The sequence below is a fragment of the Phacochoerus africanus genome, chromosome 2 (genome assembly GCF_016906955.1).
Source record: "Phacochoerus africanus isolate WHEZ1 chromosome 2, ROS_Pafr_v1, whole genome shotgun sequence".
Classification (NCBI taxonomy): Eukaryota; Metazoa; Chordata; class Mammalia; order Artiodactyla; family Suidae; genus Phacochoerus; species Phacochoerus africanus.
The window spans coordinates 137907871-137932814 of NC_062545.1; the positions used below are offsets into that span (position 1 = coordinate 137907871).

At 38.6% G+C, this 24944-nt stretch overlaps 1 long non-coding RNA gene across 2 annotated transcripts in view; it reads right to left on the bottom strand.

Annotated features, from left to right (window-relative positions):
* Nucleotides 1–24944, bottom strand: part of LOC125119591 (uncharacterized) — a 116572-nt gene that overhangs the window by 5116 nt on the left and 86512 nt on the right. The window contains exon 3 of one of the 2 annotated variants that reach the window (XR_007133122.1): nt 2868–2981. The exons of the other annotated variant lie outside the window; for it this stretch is intronic. This is a non-coding gene — a long non-coding RNA (uncharacterized LOC125119591). The remainder of the gene's footprint in view (nt 1–2867; nt 2982–24944) is intronic. 2 annotated transcript variants of the gene reach the window in all.

Here is a 24944-nt window from a genome sequence, read left to right on the forward strand (position 1 = left end):
TAAAATAAGATAGCTATAAATGATCCTTACATTGGGTACAGGATTCATGTAAATATTTTCCCTGATAAAATGTTACTCCAAAAAGACTTAAAGCAAATGTATTGCAACTTCGACAAAAATGGTTGAGCTATTTTTTAATCCTCAGATCATGATGGAGGAAATGCTTTTAAAAAGAATATTCAAGTGCTTGCTTTGCCCTTGGATAATGCAATAGCAGGTTCATTTTTTTAAGCTGTCATATTTTCAGATTGTCAAATGCGTATCAAAGAGCTATTCTCTTGGCAAATTTTATGAATTTCAGTTCCGTTTTCTTGACAATCTAAAATTCAATTATTCCAATTATAACTAAAGGTCATTAGTCTAATGTGGCAACTTCATGACAGTTTTAGTTACAAGAGAATTTCTCAGTGTAGAGAGGAAATTCTGCCATATGAGAAATTTTTATTGTACTAAGAAATTGGATGATATTTGAAAAGATTTTTGTTTTCCTCTTGTGTTTCTATTATTTAGTAATAAAATATATAACTTAATATTTCTTCCAACTCCATATTTTTAATGTCAGCATCTCATATTTCACTTCCATGATTAACATCATCAAATTAATAGCAAATGTGCCTTCTGATATTGCTGGTTTTATCAGCATTAGATTTGGTCTTAAATGTTTCTTTAAGGTTGCTTTCCTTTTTTTACTTTAAATAACCTTAACCTTAACATCACTTTCAGATCTAGGGAAAGACATTTTCATTTCAATCATGTTAAAAGCAGAATTTCTGTTAAGATGAAGAAATCTGAAAATTTGGAGACCTGGTAAATATTTTAACATTGGTACCATTTGGTATGATAATGGAGAATTCCTTAGGCAAAACATAACACAGAACCACACACAGTGGGTTCTTGGGGTCGGACACGTACAAGATACTAGAGTCTTTATCCCTGTCCTACCCCCAAGGAAACTGACTTTGCAGTGGTAGATAAATGTATTCAATAGCTATTGATTGTGCACCTGCTCTGTGCAAGGTCAACAGTGAAAACTCATAATTTTTTTTTTTTTTTTTGCATTTAAAGTTCCAGACATTTGTTAGAGATGGATATGGACAAAATGGCACCTGCACTATTCTGGTACCTGTGAACCCTGTGGCATGCTGGCTTAGCACTTAGGCCACCAGACAAGAACGGCACCACTCTGCTTGAGGAATGAGCTCTTCACACTAACTGTTCACAGCACCATTCTGAAATGTCTTTGTCTGAGGCAAAGCTGCCCTGAGGATGTTAATACTGCAATTCACAGACCTTTTGTTAGGCAATAAGACCCAAAATGACCTTTTCTACCTAGGTAAGAACATGTTTTCCTTCAAGAGTTCAAAAATATTCTCTACCAACACAAACTCTCTGAACTTTCAGCTCCCTGATAGAACTGTGTAAAGTCAGCTTCTTCTGAATCTCTGGTTGAAACTTGTGCATGGACTGATTTTTCTTTCTTTTTTTTTTGTCTTTTTGCTATTTCTTGGGCCACTCCCGCGACATATGGAGGTTCCCAGGCTAGGGGTCAAATCGGAACTGTAGCCACCAGCCTACGCCAGAGCCACAGCAACGCAGGATACGAGCCGCATCTGTGGTCTACACCACAGCTCATGGCAACACCGGATCGTTAACCCACTGAGCAAGGGCAGGGACCGAACCCACAACCTCATGGTTCCTAGTCGGATTCGTTAACCACTGCGCCACGATGGGAATTCCTGATTTTTCTGATATTACGTTTTACCAATTACATCATCATCATTTCTTGTCCACCGATCAGAGAGGTTATAGTTGTAGATGACAACTGTATTTGGCATCTAGTATGGTTTCCTTATCAACTCACTTTTGAAGCCCAGCATTTAGCAGAGAATGTTCTTTTCTATATAGCAGATTGTTATTTTCACTAATTATTGTGCTAAGCATGCATTTTACCTGCATCATTTGATTTAATCTTCACAGTGATCTTCTAAGGTGCAAAGAGATAAAAATGACTAAAACACATCATTACAAACTGAAGAACTGAGACTTGAACTAGGGTGATCTGACATCAGAGCCCTTATTCTTAACTATGTCATTTATCCTTCTTCTCTAAGAATGGCCTTTCTATAAATGAAATTATATACTGAATTTTAAAAATCTGTTGAAGAATAAATTCTAAAAACATAAAAACTAACTCCATCAAAAAACTTCCAAGTTGGAAGTTTTTTTATTAGTGTAGTGAAGATAGAGAAGCATATACATTTACTTCCAATTTTCACGTTGTTACACAGGAGCAGAAAATGAGATAAAAGACAATTTCTGTCTTTTTAGACATTTAACATGTTCTTCCACCACCTAATTGTTTGGATGCATATTCTGCAGTGTCCTTCAGCTTCCCTACGACAGTCAAAAGGTTCTGTGTAGCTATTTGAGTACATGTGATGAGGTTTATTTTGAATAAAGGGTGAATGTGACCTTCATTTTTCCCTGTGATATATAAACATGAATCAATAAAGATTCCCACTGAAACTTCTCCAAGGAATGGCATGTATCTCCAATTAGTCTCATAACTTGTTTCACACTGTTTGGCATGCTCCATAATTGATAGATGTTATTTTAATTCAGAACCAGAGAGAGAGAGGGAATGAATAAGCTCAGGCCAGAGAACGGGGTATACATCAACTTTTAGACACATTTTGCTCACCCAAGTCAATCAATGTTTCTTGCAACCCAACATACTTTGACTGATCTCTGTGAGTAACTCTTATCGTCAGTTCTTAACAAATTACAAAAATGACTTTCCCTAAAAAATCCATCAAATTCGGTGACAAAACTTGCACAAGGTCTAGGACATCCAGGCCATCAATTACCTTTCAAGGGTCGGGGTAGATGGAAAATCTCTTAAGTCTCTATAAGAGACGGCTTTTAAGGAGCAGTTTGGCTGATGGAAACTGGCAGACTGGGAGAGAGAAGGCACTTGAAATCTGAATAAAGAGGTACAATGAAAGTGAGAAAAACATAAGGGCAGAAAGTAAAGAAATATTGAGATAATAAAAAACAACACGTTTTTCTTCATTGTTGCCTACATGATAGCATTCAGCTCCCTTCACACAGCATTCAAGGCCCTCTACAACTCTCCCATGTGTTTTCCGCACTACCATCACACTGTGTGCTTTTTTCCAGCAATATGGCATACCTCATGTGTGTCTTTCTGATGTCTTTCCTCCTCTGCCCCCATGTCGTCTGCTTGGCAAAGTCTTACCCAGTTTTTGAATCTTTTATTTTTTTATTTTTATTTTTTTAGGGCCGCAGCCATGGCATATGGAGGTTCCCAGGCTAGGGGTACATCGGAGCTGTAGCGGCTGGCCTACACCAAAGCCACAGCAACACAGGATTCGAGTCATGTCTGCAACCTACACCACAGCTCATGGCCGGATCCTTTAGCTCACTGAGCAAGGCCAGGGATTGAACCTGTGTCCACATGGATGCTAGTCAGATTAGTTTCCACTGAGCCATGACGGAACTCCCCAGTTTCTGAATCTTTAAATGTGCTCTCTTTATGAAAACCCTGCAAGCTCTCCTCTCCCCTACCTCTATTCACCACACCCAACAAGCTGAAGTAACTGCCTTCTCCCCAGGCTTCTTAGTACTTTCAGTACCTTCCTTATCAGGCTGACATTTGCTGGGGGTAAAAAAAAAAGCCTATCTGATTATCTTGGTACACCTAACACATACTCAACATTCAATACACCCTTATTGATTGTATTGTTTTTGTGTGTCCAGGCAGCCTTCCACTCTCCATCTCCTCCATGACACCCCTTCTCCCTCCCTCTTATTTTTAGTATGTTCTTCATAATAAAATGATGATAACTAGCATGTGAATAATACTCTATAAATCACAAGCACTTTCAAATCTGAATTCATCTTCTAGGACTGCCATAACAAAATACCACAGACCGGGTGCCTTAAATGCCTTATAGTTCTAGAAGCTAGAAGTCCAAGATCAAGGTGTCAGCAGGTTGGTTTCCTCTGAGGCCTCTCTCCTCAACTTGCAGATGACCTCCTTCTCACCCCCTCACATAATCTTAATCTGTGTTGTCTGTGTCATCTGTGTCCTAATCGCCTCTTGTTATAAATTAACCAGTCATATTGGATTAGGGTTCACCCATATAACTTTATTTTACCTTAATTACCACTTCAAAGGCCCGGTCTCCAAATCCAGTCACATTATAAGATACTGGAGGTAGGGCATCACCATATCAATTTGGAGGGAATACATCGCAGGCCATAATAATATCCACTACTCGTTTATCCTCACAATTAACAGCTGTAGCCTTTCTGTACCTTTACATTACTTTCATGGTGAGATTCTTTAATATACAGCTTCTATGACTAACTTCTTCAGGCTTCTATAGTCTAGACCTCAAGTTGAAAAGGGACTTTGTTCCTTAATGAGTAAATAAAGACAATGCTTCCACATTCTAGGGTTTCTTACAGAATTAAAATAGTCAAAAGCCAAGGCCCAATGTCAGTACAAGAAGGAAATGGGGAGTTCCCATTGTGGCACAGTGGCCAACTAGGAACCATGAGGTTGCGGGTTCAATCCCTGGCCTTGCTCAGTGGGTCGAGGATCCGACGTGCCGTGAGCTGTGGTGTAGGTTGCAGAAGCGGCTCAGATCCTGTGTTGCTGTGGCACTGGCTTTGGCCAGCAGCTGCAGCTCCTATTCGACCTCTAGCCTGGTAACTTCCATATGCCACGGGAGCAGCCCTAGAAAAGACAGAAAGACAGAAAGAAGGAAATGGAAAAGCTGCCCCCTTTTTAGCACTGAGAAAACAGGAAAGAAAGGTAATACTTTTTTGAAGGGTCATTAAAAGCTTGAGTAAAGATTTAATGAAGGTACATATACGAACCATTTCAACCAGATAAATGCTGGCAGTTAAGAAGGGTGGCTAGTACTTACCCCAAGAGTATCAGCCTACATTCTGACCCTAGGACCTGTGAAATACCCATTGACATGAATGGCTCCTTTGCCGTGAAGAAAAGTGCTACCTTTTCAAAAGGGTCTCAGTTCTAAGCCAAAGTGGGGAATATTGTATGAACTACAGTATATGACTAAAGCCTCTTGAGAGTTCTCCAAATTTCCCTTGTTTCCATGTTAATCAGGGGTAAGTATGGGACTCTTTGGCAATATGAAGACACTATGTTCTACAAGGATCACCCATTTCTGTCTCCTCCCTTGTAAATTACTCTCATACTGGGCTCAGAAAAAGCAAATCACCTGCAATGTGATGCATTTCAGCACTGCATTTGAGCTCCAGGTGAAAGGTGCAGTGGAGGACACATTAATTATGACCTAGATTTGGAGCTGGCCCAACCCTAGGCCTGCCTTGCTTCAGAAGGGGAGTCACTATCCCTTGTTCTCTTTTCACTCAAGTGCTGAAAAGTGGAAAAACAATGCAAAGGTTCAAGACATAATCATAAATGATAACTCCTTCCCAATCAAGATTTATTCCCTTCCTTTTACAAGGTAGGAAAATTTGAAATCATCCTTATGAGAAGGATAGTTTTTGAACTGTTTTGGGGCTGCTGATTCTGCCCTTACCAAACCATTTTTTTTCTCTCCCCCTTTCGTCTCCCTTTCACTTCCTCGGGGTTTTAACAGAAACAGTTTCTATCAATATGATGATGGAACTTATATGTGTAAATAAATGCAAACAGTTAATAGGTGTAACTGTCTTTTAGGACAATTTATACTGGTGGATGTTTTTTCATAATTTCCCAGATCTGCTGCTGCCAAAGAGAATGATCCAGAGATCTTTGGAGCAGTGTATGCACTTAGACTATAGTAGCAAGAAATCCAGGATGCTGTATAGAAGGTAACACTTTCAGGATTTGAAATTTAAGAATATTTCCATTAGGTTATAGACTTTCACACTGATATTTAACTAGCAAGGTTTTTATACTGGGATACACAAATATATATGTATATATTTGATTTTGAGTTCTGGAATCATCTAAAAATACAAAAGTAGGCCAATTTTATTCTCTTTCCTTGATTATATTAACCATGACCTCTTTTTAGAAGAATTTAGGATTTAGTGATTGTATCAAAGTTAGTCTATGCTGATGACTATTTCAGCATCCAAAATACAAAGCTGTGTTAGAAGACTATCAGTGCACAAAGTTACAGGCAGTTATGGGAAAGTAAGCACTTTTTAAACGAGCCTTGATTTCCCTCTTGCTTATATGTATCAGGCTGTGAAAATACCTATTAGAATTTTTTTTTTCAGATCTTTGTTGTATATGTGCATGTCTGCCTAGTGTGTCTCATCCTCCCTCTTATCACTCCTTAGCGTTCTTGCTCTTTTTCTAATCGTTGGGTAGTAAGAGAAATGGACAGATCAGGCTAAGCAAGTAGAGCTTGGAGAGAGCAGAAACAGATTTACTAACTTTGATGATGGCTTCTAGTGAGTCCTTACCACACACATGGCTGCGTTGCCATAAAGCCAGCTGAGCTGATCACCCTAAATAGATTAAAAGATGACATCGACAGATTTTAAGCAGAAGTGATTTCATTCCTTCCTCTCACCAGTTACATGGTTAGCTGGCTCATGCACTGATTTGTTATACCATATAGGGTTGCCTCACAGTCCCTGCCAGCCTTCTGAAGTCTTGATGGCATCAGAAACTGACTTGTCTCCTGGGAATGTACAAGAAAGGAGACCTGAGCTTCTCTCCTTCAAGGACACTCTCTTCAATCCATTATCTCCTACTCATGTATAATGGTCTACTCTATCAAAATACAGTGATTGAATAAAACTTCTATTTCAGATAATGAATACATTGATTTAATAACGGATTTATTCTACATGGTATTATAGTTCCCTAAATGAACACTGAAATGCTAAAATGGAAAAACTTATCATTGGTCCAAGTTAAATCATAGCCACTTCTTTTAACTGCACACCCTAATAAGATACCAACCCATCTGATACTTCTTTAAAAATGTGTTATATAAGTGCTTAACATTTTCCAGCTGTTTTAAAGCCAGCTGTTTTTCCTATCATAAGTACATCTGGCATCAGGCAACAGATTATAGCCATGGACAACTAATTTATTATGTTTTTATATTTTCATATTTTTGGCAGACTAATCCAGGTTGATTTATTAGCCTAGCTTTCAGAGACGAATCTTGAAATTGTTTGCTCTTAACAACCCTTTTACCTTTTTCTCTTCAAAATCCTAGAATATTTTTGGTATATCCTAAAATTTAATTAAGAAACATAGACAGGGAGAATGCATTGAACCTTTATGCCCTGTCCTCTGGTGTCCCTTCTGCAGTTGACTTCCTAGAAAGAATTATGGATTTGTGTACCAATGTTGATTTGAAAGATCTTTGTACTTTTGATCTTTCTCCTTCCTAAATTCATTAGGCATGTGGCACTTGTGTTTGTATCCTATTGTGAGAATTTCATTTTGTCCAAATGCAGTGGGAGTTTTGTAAGTCAAACCCAGCAGGAAAAGAATCTGTTGCCTGCCTTTGCAAAAGAAATATGAAGTTTTAAGCCATAGGGAATAAAGGCAAGGCTATTTTCTGTGGTAATTCTCTTTCTGAACCTTGAGATAGAAAGCCCAAGTCCACTCACCTTCTCAGAGCATCTTTTTAATATGACATCCCCTAGTGGGCCATCCTTTAGCTATTTATGGGAAATCATAACTGCTGTGTTGAATATGCCATATTCTTCCTTTTACTATCCACCCAAGACCCCAAAGTGATGGACATGTTTTTAATAAATCTAATATATAAATCATTCATCAGATACAGTTCAAAACAGAGCAGCTATCAGAACACCCTGAAAGATTCATTAGAACATTTTTTTTCTGCAGACATGTCACCAAGTTAAATAAATGTGTGTCAACTCAAAACTGAGATGAGAAATGGCAGAGTGCTTTATGGGTTGGGTCAAGAAGGAATTCTAGTCTTGTCTCTACTGCTGACTTGTTTAATGACTGTATTGATGTTTATGACTTATTTCTAACTATTCTTCCTTCTGGCCAAAAAACAGACAATGTCTACAGAAGATTTTGAGCTCCTGAGAGAATGGCCCTAAGTACGTTCAGCAGGCACTAATAAAGCCTGGCCTTTATATGCATGGAGTTGGCTTGCCTGGATTCAAGTCCCAGCCCCACCACAGCTTGATACTCAACCTTGGGTGAATGTTCCACTGAAGTGCACCAGGTGGTCTTTTGCTATTATACATAATACCACAATGAACATCTTTTCACATGTAGAAATGATTATGTACTTGTATGATTATATCTGTAGAGAGAATGTCTAAAAGTGAAACTCTTCACTATAAGGTTAGGCAAATTTTAAATGTTCATGTATATTGCTAAACAGCCCTCCCGAGAGGCTATACCAAATTTGTACTCCAGGCAGTATGTGTAGATATTTCTCCACACTTCTTTCTATACTATTCACTGGCAATTTTAATCTTTATCAGTCTCAAAAGTGAAAGGAGAAATTTGACTTCAATTTGCACTTTAATTTTTTGTAAAGACACCCATCTTTTCACATGTTAGTAGCCATTCATTAGCTTATGCATACCTCATTCCCCATTTTCTATTGGCTACCTGGTGGGGTTTTTTAAATTGATTTATAAAGTACCTGGTAGATTAAGATTAACATCTTTGTAAAAGCAGATCATTTTGGAAAATAATTCTGATTAATTTCAGCCATGATGAATATTTATAATTTTGAGAATTTTATGGCAATTGGCATTACTAAATGAAAAATGATAAACCCTCCCCAGGGACGAATAGTGAAAGGATATCACCTAAGTTATTACCACAATAATCATTGAAATAATCCAGATTACATGTAAGGCACAATGCAAAGAGGTCCAAGGTGTGATCTCTGCCATGAAGACATTCACAGTAAAGAAGAGATGATGCATTCACATGAATTGATAATAATCTGAGACAATAAAAGAAATGAGTGATATGACCATCAATACTCTAGGAATTGAGGAAAGAAAGCTAATTTTCACTGGTGTGGCTAAAGAATATTTCTTGAAAGAGGACACATGCTTGAATAGACAGAGAGAAAGATTTCAAGAGTATAAAAGGGAGAAGCAAAGAGAGGAAAGAGTAAATAGACAAAGGTGAATGGGTTAGAGGCTTGGATGAGGGGACAGGGGAAAGTCTATATGGGGAAAGGTGAATTGGAGTCAAACCATTGAAGGGCTTGGGTATCTGGTTTAGCTTGGATTCTGTGCTATAGGAGCAAATGAATGTTTTTGACAAGAGCATTGAAATAACAAAAATAATTTTTAGGATGATAACTTTGGCCAGTGAAAAATAAATGAAGAAATGAATGAATGGAAAATATTGAGTTGGGACAGGGGATGACTATTGCATTTATACTTTCTGTAAGAGAACCAACAATTTAGAGGAAAAGTGGTTTATATTTTCTTTAATTTATAATACATAAAACTGCTATGGAACTAATGCTACATAATGTTACCTGAGAGAAGAAGACTGATCCATACCCAGAATTCTTTGTGTATATGTTGAAGAGTCCAGTGCAGTGCCTTTTTCTAAACCTGTGATTCAGCTTCCATATCCCTCCACTTACTCATTCTAATGACAGTAAGCATTTCTTTGTTGGATCTGGAATTCATAGCAGTTTTTTCACAGACCTAGAAGTCCCAAACATGCTATTGTCATTACACCTCATCTGTCATCCTAAGGAATGGCTTTATTTATTATTGTGATTTGGAGAAATAAGGTGATTGCAGAAGGGGCTTAGAATAATGATAGGAAGGTGTTGGCTTCATAGAACCAGCAATTCCTTTCTTACTTCATTTCCCGCCCATGTTGGTAAGGGATAGGTAATTGATCTGAAAGCCCCCTGCACTGTAAATGCAGCATTCATTCAACAAGTATTTATTAAGCAACTACAATGTGTCAGGCACTGTGCAAAGCACTGGGGAACATATATCACTGACTGGAGGAGAGTTTAAAAAATAGAGCCAGTCTTTGCTGTTACAGTCTGATGGGACAAATATAAACAAAGCCACATTCTATTACTGCTCCTCCTCACAGGTGACAAGGGGCAGAGATCTTCTCTTAAAATTTTCCCACATGTAATAACCCTATTCTGTTGTTAGGGTTCTGAAAAACCCATCTCTAGTTAATTCCATGTATTCCAATGTGTACTTAGATATAATTCACTTCTGACTGGCCTAAGAGAATAAAGGATTCAAATAATAAATATCTGGCAAACACTGCAAAATACCAGACATGCTAGTGGCCATGGGGATCACCATAGAGTAAAACATGGAACCAAACTATAGAATTGCAGAGATACAGTAAGTGCATTTGAAAAAGTAAACTTTTTAATGTGGGAGATAAGTACTAACTAGATAACACAAACAGTATGTGCTCTGGGAACTTAGAAAAGCAAGCATCACTTTCAGAAGGCACTGTGCCTCAAAGAATGGGTTGGGTTTGAATAGGTAGAGGACTAAGGTGGTGTCTGTGGGAGTTAGTGACAGCCCTTCAAGTATCAAGGAGGAAAGCCCAATACAAATTGACTTCTGCAGAAGGAGTGGTCCTGGGCCCCCCAGCATGGCTGCAGTCATGGCGTCTTACAATTTAAATTGGTTTCTCTTTATCCCTCCATCTCAAGGTTCTGCTTTCCTCTGCACTAGCTTTAGTCCTGGACTGACTGTCTCTCTGTGGTAGCTGCCAGGCTTACATCTTGTTCCCTTAACCATCCAAAACATAGACGGTTTCTCTTTCCCAAGAGTTCTAAATGAACTCCTGTAATTTACCCTGATTAAACCAACTTATATCATCTTCCCACTGCTGAGTCGATTTCTATAACTAGGCAGGTAGAATTCACAGATTGGCTAGGCCTGGGTTAAGCCTCCACCCCTGGAACACAAGCAGGTGGGGTCAGCCCCATCTAAACCCTACTAGAAGAAGAGCAAGAAAGTGGTAGCACCCCAGAGAAAAAAGTTATGCTGTAATTAGAAAAATAACAACAATCATGATCATTACTGCAAACACTCTATAATAAAAAACTTAGTATGAACTGGGTACTGTTCTAACCAACTTTTGTATGTTACTTATTTTATCCTAACATCCCTGTGAGGTGGGTAATATTATCCCATTTTCAGATGGGGAAACTGAGGCATGGAGCTGTTAAGTAATTATTACATAGCTAGTAAAGGGCAGATCAGGGGGGGTGAACACAAGCCATCAGACTGCAAGTCCATGGCCTTACCCACTACAGAATATTAAAATTAATTTCTATACACAGAGAAAACAAGTTAGGACTTAAGCTCAAAAATGAACAAAGTATATGAAGAACAACGAGAAGATGGGCAGATCAGAAAGACGGTAATTTTGGTCTACTATCACAGCTATAGAAACAATATCCAGGAAGCTGACAGGTTGTGCCATCTTCATTAAGAGGTCAAGTTCTGACTAGATCCAGGCAATCATCAACTGAACTCCCAAGGGGAATGGAATGGTCACCACAGAAAACTCAACTATTCCCCAAAGGCTACTCCAGCTCAATCTCTCAACAGCTTGTGGTTCACACTTTTATACAATTTACCAAGGACTGATTTCACATCTAATCTGACTCTCTCTCTCTCCTGCTCTGAAACAGCATTCATGCAACATATATAGATCTTAGTTAAAACTAACAATGCGTCTAAAAACACACACGAAATCAAACAATTGCCATTTGGCACTGAGAAACAGCAGATCCAGGCTTGAGTCTGTTTATTGTGCATTTCCTGATGCAAAGAAAAGCAAGCACAGTCAAGAAAACACCACAAAGCATTATATGGCGACAGCTTGTGTACTTCAGAAGAGAAATGGATACATTAGGAAAAGTTTTTCTCCCTTTGATGTAGAATATGCTATCTTTTTTTGCATTAAAATGGGAGTTAACTTTAAATAAATAAAATTCAGCCTGTAGGCTTCAGAAAACTAATGCTCTCTTTTGACAGTGTCATTTCTCTGATCCCTGAAAGCATTATGGGAGTTAACCTGGGCCTTCATCATGCTTTTCCTTTATGGTATGGAGAGCACATTATTTTTTCATCTCTCTTTTACTGATTTCCCCTTACTTCCTCTCACATTTTCTCTTTGCCAGCTGTTACTCTGCCCTTTCTGCTTCTCCAAGCGCTATGAGGGCAAGTAGAGAAGGAGTTTCTCCTGTGTCTTTGTTGCAGGTGGTCCAGGAATGGCTGCCTTAGTGCTCCATCCTCAGAAGAAAACCTCTTCACTGCTTGCTTTAAAATACATATATATTTATGCCAAAGGCCCTAGACCTGCCCTCAAGAAAAGATGAGAATGAGCCTCACATTCCTACGATGAAGCGGTGGAAAAATCTGCAATTTGTACTTAGCACATCTTTAACTGGACTTAACAATGTGCCCCCTCCATTCAGGATACAGCATGCATGAGCCTGGTAGATGATGAAACTGCTGTTTTCTTTTGTGGTTTGTATTTTCCCAAAGAGCCCTGAATAGTCAAATATCAGGTGATTTGAACCCGCTAGAATATGGCAATGAAATGAAGTCTTTTTTCTTTGAAACAAAATTATTTTAGGTAAGTGAGTATGTAGAAATCTCAAATAAGGTGTGGTATTCAACAAAAGAAAAAACACTGATAACAAGTGTTTTTACCCTTGTAATTGTCCATTTTGGTCATTCTTAGTGTTCTAGCAATTGCTTTTAAAAATGAGTGTATTTGAAACATGCAATACTACAACTGGAGAAAGAAAATCCTTTAATATAAAAAGTTGCCACGATTAAAGAGTTTTTCAAAATTTCTTGGTTATTAATAAGATTTGGAAACTTTGAGCTTCCATAGTCTAACTTTTTAAAATGAGAGGTGTTTGTGTGTAAGGAAGGGGGAATTTATGAAACTATATGCAAAACTGTGCATGCATATGCATATGTTTGTGTTCTAGAGAAAGGCTTCTTGGCTTTCATCAGTTCCCAGGAGGGTTTGTGACAGGAACAATTCCCAATGTGCCTGTTTCATTTTTCTTTCCCACACCAATCCTCCCTTTCTTCTTTGCAGTCAATAGTGCTCTATTTATCCCTTCCCAGATGAACTGCTCTTTTTGTTTTCTGATCAAGTGAGGCTGAGCCAGGGGAGCTCAGGAGCTGGAGCCCTGATGGTGCTGGTGGCAGACAGATGGCAAGGCTTCTAGGAGTTGTGCAGTGAGTGGCCTCTGGATGAGCTGTTAGGAAGATGGACAGTGTCACCTTGACCCACCCTGAATAGCATCTTCCAGAAGGGAAATGGGGCATCCAAGATGCCACCCATGTAGCCAAACTTCCATTACACTGAGGATAGGTCAAATAAGACTGTCAAGGGGAAAAACTGACTTGGACAGTAGTTTTCCCTAAATACTGTTATCTTTTTTTCATTCAATTTTATTTTCATTTGATGTCTGGATATATTAGTTTTCCCTAAATACTTCACTGTTATTTTTTTTCATTCAATTTTATTTTCATTTGATGTTTGGGGGGATATTTTCCCCATTTTCCTTAGTTTCTATATCCACTGCAACATCCTAACACTCTAATTGGCTTTCTATGAGACAAACAGGAAGTATTGCTTCTGGCAAGATAGGATTTTCTGTCCTGTTGATTGATGGGTTAATTTTTATTGAGCACAGTGTGCTACCAACAGAACCAAAAATCCAAGACAGAATTCCAGCTCTAGGAATTTATGTTCTAATGAAAAGTAAGACAGACAACACAAGCAATCCTCCCAGTGTATTTTTTAATGAATATTTCCTTCTATTTCTCTCTCTTAAAGTGAGTCTACCTAAGCCAAAAGTACATAATAAGGCAACCATACAGATAAGTTGGGCCCCAAAACATGCTCTTTTTACAAAAAGAGCCAACTGGATCAGGAAGCCAGAGGTGGGGGGGGCAGTTTCATCAAAAGAATTTCACTAATCATATTCGCTGAGTGTTATTCTGTGTTGGAATTTAAGGATCAAACATTTCTCTAGATTCTTTTGGTTCTATTCTATATCAAGTTAAATTATGTCAAGTTAGATTAAAGAAAGTTACATTTTTGGACTATGTAAGTAGTTTAACCCCACACAGAAACCCCTTCACTGAAATACAACTCAATACTGTATGGCTTAATTTCATCAAGGAGCTGATGATTTTAAAATAGTTATTTGAACAATGTTTCATTGTCCCTCATTTCTGTGTCTATGATATAAGGATTCATATGATCATGTCTTCAGGAAGTTAGTGGTCCCCAAAAAGAAGTTACCCATTCCACACCATTCTCTTTCCTTTCATCAAGCACTCAAAGCTAAGTAACCCAGAGTGTTTTCCAATTTTCTCAGAGCGGATTTCAGTGCTTAAATGAAATGTCTCACCTCTGAATCAGACACAATATTTCTGAGCCACCATTTCCTCATTTATAAAATGAAATGTATTGGAGATGATGATCTTTTAAGATTCATTCCAGCTCTGAACCACCATACACACACACACACACACACCCTCTTATATGACTTCTGATCTCATTTATATCTTTATTTAATTGCAACAGAAGCTACATAAGAGCCTGGGCCATGTCTGTCTTGTTCACCCATATATTCCCCTGTTCCTGGCATATAAATGGAGTACACTAAATATATCTTGAATGAATAAATTACCTAATGCTCATAGCAATGTGTTCTGTTGCGAGATGCCTCGAATCCTTCTTTGGAAGGAAGCAAAGTCCATATTATAAATTATCATGACCTATTTGTATATAAATCTTACATCATACTTAACAATCTTACACTTACTCTGCCTGTGTAGCTACAGATAAAATTCTGGCATTTCTTTCTCCTCCCTTTTTTTTGTACTGAAGTCATCCTGTTGCATACTTTTTTCATAAAATTTCAGTTTAAAAATAAAGCTAAAACTCAGGACATGAAACTTGCATGCAGGTAACTAGAGCTTGGGCTGCTGGGAAAGAACAGTGAGGCCATGTCTGCTGCCACCAAACCTACCAGCTAACAGCTGGTCCAACAACAACACAAAGGGAACAAGGCTCCTTGTTCCCTAACCTAACAATGTTAAATTGCCCTGCCCCCCAATAATGGGTCTGATCCTAAAGAACTAGGCAGAATGAGCCAACCACAGCCCCAGAGGCCCCCAAAGCTCACACTGCTCATTGAAAGGGTCCATGGTGAGGGGTAGGGTCAAGACACCTCCAACAAGGTTAAATATGCTGATGTTACTTTTTTCCTAATGTGTCTGAGATTCTTGCCTAAACAGCAATCTTAGCCAGAACACAGACATTGTCTCTAAGTTAGGTGGATGGCAGGGAGTTAAGGGGTGGATCATGAGGAAGATAAAGTAGGACTGGAAATAGAGATGGGAGAGTTAATGTACCTGTGGAATTTATTTTCTGGCCCTAAACCTCTAATACATTTGATGGGCAATGCTGCTATCTAGTGGCCAAGTGAGATGAGCACAGGTTCCAATTAAGTGGCCACACAATTTAGGGGCATTTGTTGTTTGGGATTTCGTGTCTAGCGTTAAGATTATTTTGTTTTTAAATTATAAAATGAAAAAACAGACATTTTGCCCAAGCACATAACTTTGCATAAAAGAATGCTTGTGACTTTTCTCCATTCCTTCACTTTTCTCCATGATGTCCTTTTAGGCAGTGTAGGGCCTTCCCAGCAAACCCCTTAGTCCTTTTACCTGAAATGGCCTAGGAAAGTTGGCACCTCTCATACCCTTTAGGTGATTCCTTCTTAAGAACCACAGGGGAAGGCGTGGGGTGGCAATGTGCCCTCACTTCCATTGGAAGACTCTGACCTTATTTCCTCACATGGCTGCTTCCTTCTCATCACTTAGCTCCGTTCAGAGCCCACCTGACTACAGCAGCACCAATCCACCCCCACCTTCCCAGGGTATCAATCCTCGGCACATTAACATTCTTCTGGCTTCATACAGCTCATCGCCTTTCAAAATTGTTTACTTGTTTCTTTATTTTGCGTCTCTCTCTTTCCCATCATAATACAAGCTTTATAACAGCAGGGACCTTATCTGTTTTTTTCACTGATATCTCTCCAAACACTGGGAAATATTGTAAGTGCTTGGCAGACAGCAGACTCTTAATAAATACTTTGGATGAACGAATGAGTGATTGAGAGAATATCTATCTCCTAAGCCTTTTCCTCCAATAGCAGTATTTTTGGCTAATATCTTACCACTGCTAATGTTAGATAAATGGGATGTGGAGATGTAGAATTTCACTTGGCAACTGTAAGGTATGAAATCTCTGACTATGCATTGGCAGAGGTAGCAGATTATGATTAAAAACTATTAGTACCAGGTTTAATTTAATTGTTTAAGTCTGTAATTATGTTTATCCCTGTATACTCAGCAAAAAGTCCTATAATATACAGGTACAGTTTTTCTAAAACAATAGAAAAACACAGAAAAGATATACAAAAGAGTAAGAAGATAAAGGAAATTTTCATGGTCTTGTTACAAATCTTGTAAATACATGTCAGTTGGTAGTAGACACAATTTAATTGATTTAAGAAGAGATAAACTTAAGAAGATTTTTTTTAAAGAAAGGAGTTCCCTGGTGGCCTATCGGATTAAGGATCCAGTGTTGTCACTGCTGTGGAATGGGTTCAGTCCCTGGCCTGGGAATTTCCACATGCTGCATGTGCAGCCAAAAAAAAAAAAAAAAAGAAGAAAAAGATAGACAACTCCATCATCCCAGGACAGTTTTTTAAGAGCACTGTACCCCTTCTTGGTAATACCAGCATATACTATGTTGTAGTCACCACAATATCTGCCTCCATTATATCTTTTAAAGCAAATATTTCAGTTTCCTTACTTAATTGTAGAACCATCTGTATAAGACCTGTTTTGACAGCCTGCTTATATCAGGGCTTTTTGTTTTCTTTTTGTTTCATTTTTCCTTCCTTCTTTTCCTATATAAAACATAATACGCCAGGCCAGTGCACAAAAAAAAATTCTGAGCTGCTCTGGTGAAAGCCATGATGGGGACACAGAGTCTCACCCAATGGGCCTCTTCCACAATTCTGTTCTCTCTCTCCTACCCTCCTCTCATTATGAAGCCCACTGAATCCCCTCCGTGGGGCTGAAGGATTCCTAAATACAGAAAGAGACCAACAGGAATATATCACACCCATAGTGATCCAAATACTTCTGAAAAATATTTTCATATCGTACTCTTAATTATGGCTAAAGATCATCTCTTATTAAACAAGCTAATGTGTGATTTCCATACATTGTTCATTCAGTAGATACTTTATTTGTGGATTCTGTTCTTAGCATGTGTTGGGCTTTGATAAGTGCAAGGAACACCTGCAAAACAGACAGGGCCTCTGCTTTCACAGAGCTTAGTGTAGTGGATGATAGTGATAAATTAGCACAGGATTATAATACAAGGTAGCAAGTGTGATGATAGGGAAAATATAGAGGGCAGTATGTATGTGTATATATAGAGAGAGCATATCCAACAGGAGTTTGAAAAATCAGGAAAAGCTTTTTGGAGGTGGAGATACAGATAAAGGAGGGGAAGAGTCTGAAGAGAAATTTCCACTAAGAGGATAACAAGCATACATAGGCCTGGGGTGAGAAAGAGTCTGGCTCAATCTGAAGAACTGGAAGGAGCTATTTCAGTGGAGCATCAAGTGTGTGGTGAAAGAACAGGAGAGAAGGGAAAGACAAAGCTGGAGAGGTGAGCAGAGTCTACATCATTAAGGGTCTTATAAGTCACTGTAAAAAGGTGAGACTTCAAGAGTTCCCTGGTGGCTCAGAGGGTTAAGGATTAGACGTTGTCACTGATGTGGCTCTGGTTACAGCTGCGGCACAGGTTTGACCCCTGGCCTGGGAACTTCCACATGCCATAGGTGTGACAAAAAAGAAAAGAAAAGAAAAGAAAACAGTCTAGACTTTTTCAGTCTAGACTGAAGTATAGACTTGAACTGGAAAGCAATATAAACCTCTTGAAAAGAAAATAATCAGGAAAATGAGGTGACCAATTTGGCTGTAGTGTGAAGAATGGCACCAAGACTGATTAATGTGATCAATGAGGGGGATGTTGTAGCAATGTAGATGAAAAATGATGGTGGACTGATTCAAAAAATGACCACTGAGATGGAGAGACAGATAGATTCAAGAGATATTCAAAAGGAAGCCTCCTTGGTTGAAGATGGCGGTGGGGTGAAAGTAAAGCAAAGGAAAAGGATAATGCCCAGGTTTCCAGCTTGAGCCACTGAGTGGATGGAGACCCCATCACTAAAATAGGGGAACTAACATGTGAAGAAAAGTAATCAGTTTTATTGGGACATGTTGTGATACATATCCGTGGGACAAGCAAGTAGAAAGAATCAGGATGTAGTTGTGTGTGTGGATTTGAAACTCAGAGAAACTATGGGCTGAAGATAAAGATTCAGGCATCATCAGCGTATATGTGAGGTCGTTCTTGAAGCCATGCAAACACTTAAGACATCCAGAGGATTTTGTAGAGGGAAAAAAAAAAAAGGGAGGGCCATAGAACTTTGTGGGGAACAATACATGTAAGGGGCAAACAGAAGAGGAGCCCCACATGAAACAGGGAAGGAAGACTAGAAGGTAGAAGGTAAATTTTTGGAAGCCAGAGGAAGAGTGTGTTTCAAGAAGGAGAGAATGGTTGACTATGCTGGATTTTACTGAGATATAACTGAGAAATGTTTTTTGGATTTTTTTCACTAAGCGACCTTAGTGAAAACAGTTATCAGTGGAAGTCATAAAAATTAGAAGTCACATTATGATAAAGTCAAAGGAAGAAGAGAAAGTAAAGACAATAGTGAGACAATTCTTAGGAGGTTTAACTATAAGAGATATGGTAGGAGTTCCCATCGTGGCTCAGTGCTTTACAAACCCAACTAGGATCCATGAGGACACAGGTTTGATCCCTGGCCTCGCTCAGTGGGTTAAGGATCCGGCATTGCCCTGAACTGTGGTGTGGGTTGCAGACGCGGCTTGGATCTGGTGTTGCTGCGGCTGTGGTGTAGGCCAGTGGCTATAGCTCCAATTCGACCCCTAGCTGGAAACCTCCATATGCTGTGGGTATGGCCTTAAAAAGACAAAAATAAAAAATAAAAAAAAGTAAAAGATATATGGTAATAACAAAATAGAAATGTGAGATCAAAGGAGACTGTTTGGTATGGGTTTATGTAGAAATACTGATGGAAAGGAAAGTATTATTTCTATTTTATAGAGAATCAAGGAAGTTAAGCAGTATGTCCAAATTTATATAACTAGCAGAGCTAGGATTCAAACCTAGGTCTGCCTGGTTCCAAAGTCCTTGTTCTTAATTATAAAGAGTGTACAACTCAAGTCTAGGTGCTGGCTTCCCAAAAGAATTTACTATATTAGAGTCATATTCCAAGTAGTACTATGGGGAAAAGGCATAGATCCGGTACCCCAGCACTAATTTTATAGACCAGGAAACTACATCTAACAGTGTCTGGCTTAAGCTTACACAGCTCACTGGTGGCAAATCTCAGCTCTGAAGTTCAGTGTTCTTTGTCTTCTTTTATTCTAACTCTCATAGCATTTCCACTTGGTTTAGAAGCACATTTGGAGCTTGGAGAGTAAAGCATAAAGGACCTTGATAAGACAATCGACTGGGTTATGCGATTTAGATTTGCTGTATGAATATCTATGTCACTCTTTGTGAGGCTAAAATGATCTCTAAAAACTCTGCTTAGCATGCTAAGATGTAAATAAGTAGAACTCTGAAGATATATAATGAATCTCCTATATATTTCTAGTAAAATATATCAAAATCACACTTTCAACTCAGTCTCGATTGGTGTTGTTCACTCAACTCTGCAATTATTGCCAAAATTATCCTCAGGGAAACGAGTGTATCAATTTTGCATTCCTTGTTTAATTTACCCAAAAGAGGTATAAATACAGACTGTATAATTAAGGGGGTTTTAAATATGGGAGAATGTAAAACCATAATGAAATAGAAAACAACTATATACAAAATTCTGCAGTAGAGGTGGTAAACCTTTTTGTAACACAAAGCTCTTCAGTTTGTGCATGTATCAGATTCAGCTCAGTGGCACAGTGGTTTAAAACATGTAAATTCATAAGCAGGTAAAGGGTGCCATCCAGACAGGGTAAGCCCTTGATGCCCACCCAAGTGCCTCCTCAGTAAACACAGCTGCACCCCAAGTATAGATTCAGCTTTCAGCCATCAAACTAAAACACTATATGTGCTCTGGAATCAAACTGTCTAGTTCAAATGCTAGTCACATATGTACTGATTTTGTGACCTGATGCAAGTCTCAGTTTATTCAGTGGTACATGAAGATATTCACAGTACCTATTTAGGCAACACTGTTCTCCATGAGTCCCTTGTATGTCTACATATCTTGTAAGATACTGACTGCCCTTTGTTCCCGAATAACTTCCCAAGGATTTTGTAAAGCAAGCAACTGTGGACGACAGAAATAGCATCTCCCTCAGAGCAAAAGGCAGGCATATTTACTGCCCATTATACAAGATTTAGGTTTCCCATAAACAAAACAAAAAGACAACCTATGAACTGGAAGCAATATCTACAAACGATGCAACCAAATTTAATTTCCAAAATTTGCAAACAGCTCATACAGTTCAATACCAAAAAGACAAACAACCCAATCAAAAAATAGGCAGAAGCAAAAGAAACCCTAAACAAAACAAAAAGACAACCCACAGAATGGGAGAAAATATTTGCAAATGAAGCAACTGACAAGGGATTAATCTCCAGAATTTATAATCACCCTCTGCAGTTCAATACCAAAAAAAAAAAAAAAAAAAACACAACCCCATCAAAAAATGGGAAGGAGATCTAAACAGACAATTCTCCAAAGAAGACATACAGATGGCCAAAACACACATGAAAAGATGCTCACCATCACTAATTATTAGAGAAATGTAAATCAATACTACCTTGAGGTACCACCTTACACCTACCAGAATGACCGTCATCAAAAAGTCTAAAAACAGGAGTTCCCATTGTGGCGCAGTGGTTAACGAATCCGACTAGGAACATGAGGTTGCAGGTTCAGTCCCTGCCCTTGCTCAGTGGGCTAACGATCCGGCGTTGCCATGAGCTGTGGTGTAGGTTGCAGACGAGGCTCGGATCCCGCATTGCTGTGGCTCTGGTGTAGGCCGGTGGCTACAGCTCCAATTCGACCCCTAGCCTGGGAACCTCCATATGCCGCAGGAGCGGCCCAAGAAATAGCAAAAAGACAAAAAAAAAGTCTATAAACAATAAATGCTGGAGAGGGTGTGGAGAAAAGGGACTCCTCCTACACTGTTGGGGGGACTGTAAATTGGTGCAACTACTGTGGAAAACAGTATGGAGATTTCTCAAAAAACTAAAAATAGAATTACCATTTGATCCAGCAATCCCACTCCTAGGCATCTATTCAGAGAAAACTGTGACTCGAAAAGACACGTGTACTGCAGTATTCACTGCAGCACTATATTCAATAGCTAAGACATGGAAACAACCTAAATGTCTATTGGCAGAGGAGTGGGTAAAGAAGATGGGGTATAGATACACAATGGAATATTACTCAGCCATTAAAAAGAAAGAAATAATGGCATTTGCAGCAACATGGATGGACCTAGAAATTATCATGCTAAGTTAGTCAGAGAGTGAGGCACTAATGTCACATGGTATCACATGTGGAATCTAATAAAAGGATACAATGAACTTCTTTGCAGAACAGATATGGACTCACTGACTTTGAAAAACTTATGGTTTCCAAATGAGACAGGTTGGAGGGTGAAGGGATACACTGAGGGTTTGGGATGGAAATGCTATAAAATTTGGTTGTGATGATCGCTGTACAACTATAAATGTAATAAAATTAATTGAGTTAAAAAAAAAAGAATGTTCCTTGAAACACTACTACTAGGAAAAAAAGTGCAAAACAACCTAAATGTCAAAAAGGAAGAGATTTATTAAATAAGTTAGCATATTATTAGTAAGGAAGCCTATAAACTATTTTGGGGGGGGGTACATTATCTTTTTATTTAATTTATTTTATTTTAAAATTTTATTAACATATAGTTGATTTATAGTGTAGTATACAAACTATTTCTTTAAAATTAGGTAAATATATGTGCATAAGGAAACATGGAGAAAAGGAGGCTGCATAACAATATGTATACTATGGTTAGATTTTTTAAAATAAAGCCCTACATAGAGATATCAAAAAAAAAAAAAATAGGCAGGAGTTCCCTTGTGCACAGCAGAGGGTAAGGATCTGACATCACTGCAGTGGCTCAGGTCACTGCTATGGTGCAGGTTCAGTCCTTGGCCCCAGGAACTTCCACATGCTGTGGGTGCAGGGTTGGGGGGATGTGCACAGGAGTTCCCACTGTGGCACAGTGGGATTGGTGGCATCCCTACAGCACCAGGCAGGTTTGATCCCTAGTCTGGGACATGGGTTAAAGGATCCAGCGTTGCCCCAGCTGTGGCATAGGTCACAACTATAGCTCCTATCTTTCCTGGCCCAGGAACACTATATGCCACAGGGCAGACAAAAAAGAGAAAAAAAAAATGCGGAAGACCTAAACAGACATTTTCCCAAAGAAGACACCCAGATGTCCAACAGGCATGTGAAAAGATGTTCAACCCTGCAAATTATTAGATAACTGCAAACCAAAAGTACAATGAGGTGCCACCTCATACCATTCAGAATGTCCATCATCAAAAAATCTACAAACAACAAATGCCGGAGAGGGTGTGAAGAAAAAAGAACCTTCCTACACTGTTGGCAAGAATGTAAATTGGTACAGCCACCGTGGAGAAAGAATGGAGGTTTCTTATAAAACTAAAAATAGTTACCATTGATCCTGCAATCCCATACCTGGGCACATATCCAGAGAAAACTCTGACTTGAAAAGCTACATGCACCCCAATGTTCATAGCAGCACTATTTATAATAGCCAAGACATGGAAACAACCTAAATGTCCATCGACAGATGAATGGATTAAGATGTGGTACATATATAAAATGGAATATTACTAAGCCATAAAAAATGAAATAATACCATATGCAGCAACATTGATGGACCTAGAGATTATCATACTGTGTGAAGTCAGTCAAAGACAAATATCATATATCACCTATATATGGAATCTAAAAAAAATGATACAAATGAACTTACAACAAAACAGATGTAGGAGTTCCCCATCATTGCTCAGTGGTTAACAAACATGACTAATACCCATGAAGATGCTGGTTCAATCCCTGGCCTCACTCAGTAGGTTAAGGATCCAGCGTTGCTGTGGGCTGTGGTGTAGGCAGCTTGGATCCCGTGCTGCTGTGGCTGTGCTGTAGGCTAGCAGCTACATGTCCAATTCGACCCTGAGCCTAGGAACCTCCATATGCCTTGTGTGTGACCCTAAAAAGACAGAAGACAAAAAACAAACAAACAAACAAAACCCAGAAATTTACTCACAGACATAGAAAACAAACTTATGATTACCAAAGGCAAAAGTCAGGGGGTATAAATTAGGATTTTGGAGTGAAGAGATACACACTACTATATATAAAGTAGATAACCAACAAGGTCCTACTGTATAGCACAGGGAACTATATTCAATGTCTTGTAATAAACTATAATGAAAAAGAATCTGATAAAGAACATATATACCTACATATACATAAATGAATCACTCGGCTATACACCATCAACTAAAATATTGTAAATCAGCTACACTTCAATTTAAAAAAAATTAATTAATTAAAAGATAAGAAAGAAAAGATTTAGGTTTCCTAAGCTCAGGGCTCCTCTCCTATTAACACCACACTATATGCTGCCATGGAACTTCAGGGCCAGAGGAACTATGCACATGCACCAATGCACGTGAGTAATATGAGCTGAGGTATATGGGCTGAGTCATGAGTAATAAAATTCTTTGTCTTTGACCCAGCAGTCTTATGTCTTCTGCCAGCACCCAAAAGCCTATAAATAGATCACAATTTCAAATCCTCTGAGTTCTTGACACCTTATAAAATTTAAAGATGAAATGAGTTTGTTCATTGAAAATGTTTAGCATACTTCTTGGTTCTTGGTAAGCACTCAATAAATGCTAACTCTAATTATATTGTAACCATCAAAATAAGAGTATGCCCTTGGGAATGCCATATATGCGAATATGCTTGAAGTCTCCCTACAGAAATTCAAACCTGTGTGTTAAGGCTTTTTATATTTCCAGGTGTATATTTTTATACTTTCCAAATACAAATGCTCACAAGGAGGTGACTTAGAGAACACTTTGCCATCAACACCTCAATAACTATCAGTACTCTTTAGCAGAGCCTGGAAGAGGATATCTTAGGACATATTCACTTTATGTGATTAGGAGAGAGATTTTGAACATGAGGTATTGCCCAGGTAAACAGACTTGAGTAGGAGTCAAAGGCTTCATCCTGAGAATGCTATCTATCAGAATCTGTCTTGCTTGGTGCTGTATTTCCAATACATAGCACAAGGCCTGATACACTGGAGAGGCTCAGGAAATCTTTGTTGAATGAATGAATGCTATGCGAGAGGAAAGTTGAGGGAGAATTTCCTTGCCATCCAGAAGTAGACTTCTGAGTCACTCAAGTGTTCCTATCCTCAAATTATCCTCACCAAACATGACAACCATTTTACCCACTCAAAGGAACTCCATCAAAAGTCTAAGATAAAAAGAAGCAACTAAATAATAAAGAAAACTTTTGACCTACTTTATTAGGCAGTGAAAAGCACACTTCCAGCTCTGTGCTATGTAACTGTCATCAGTGCTTCACCTAATAATTTAATGAGCTGAACAAGTGACATCTTGGGTGAACACA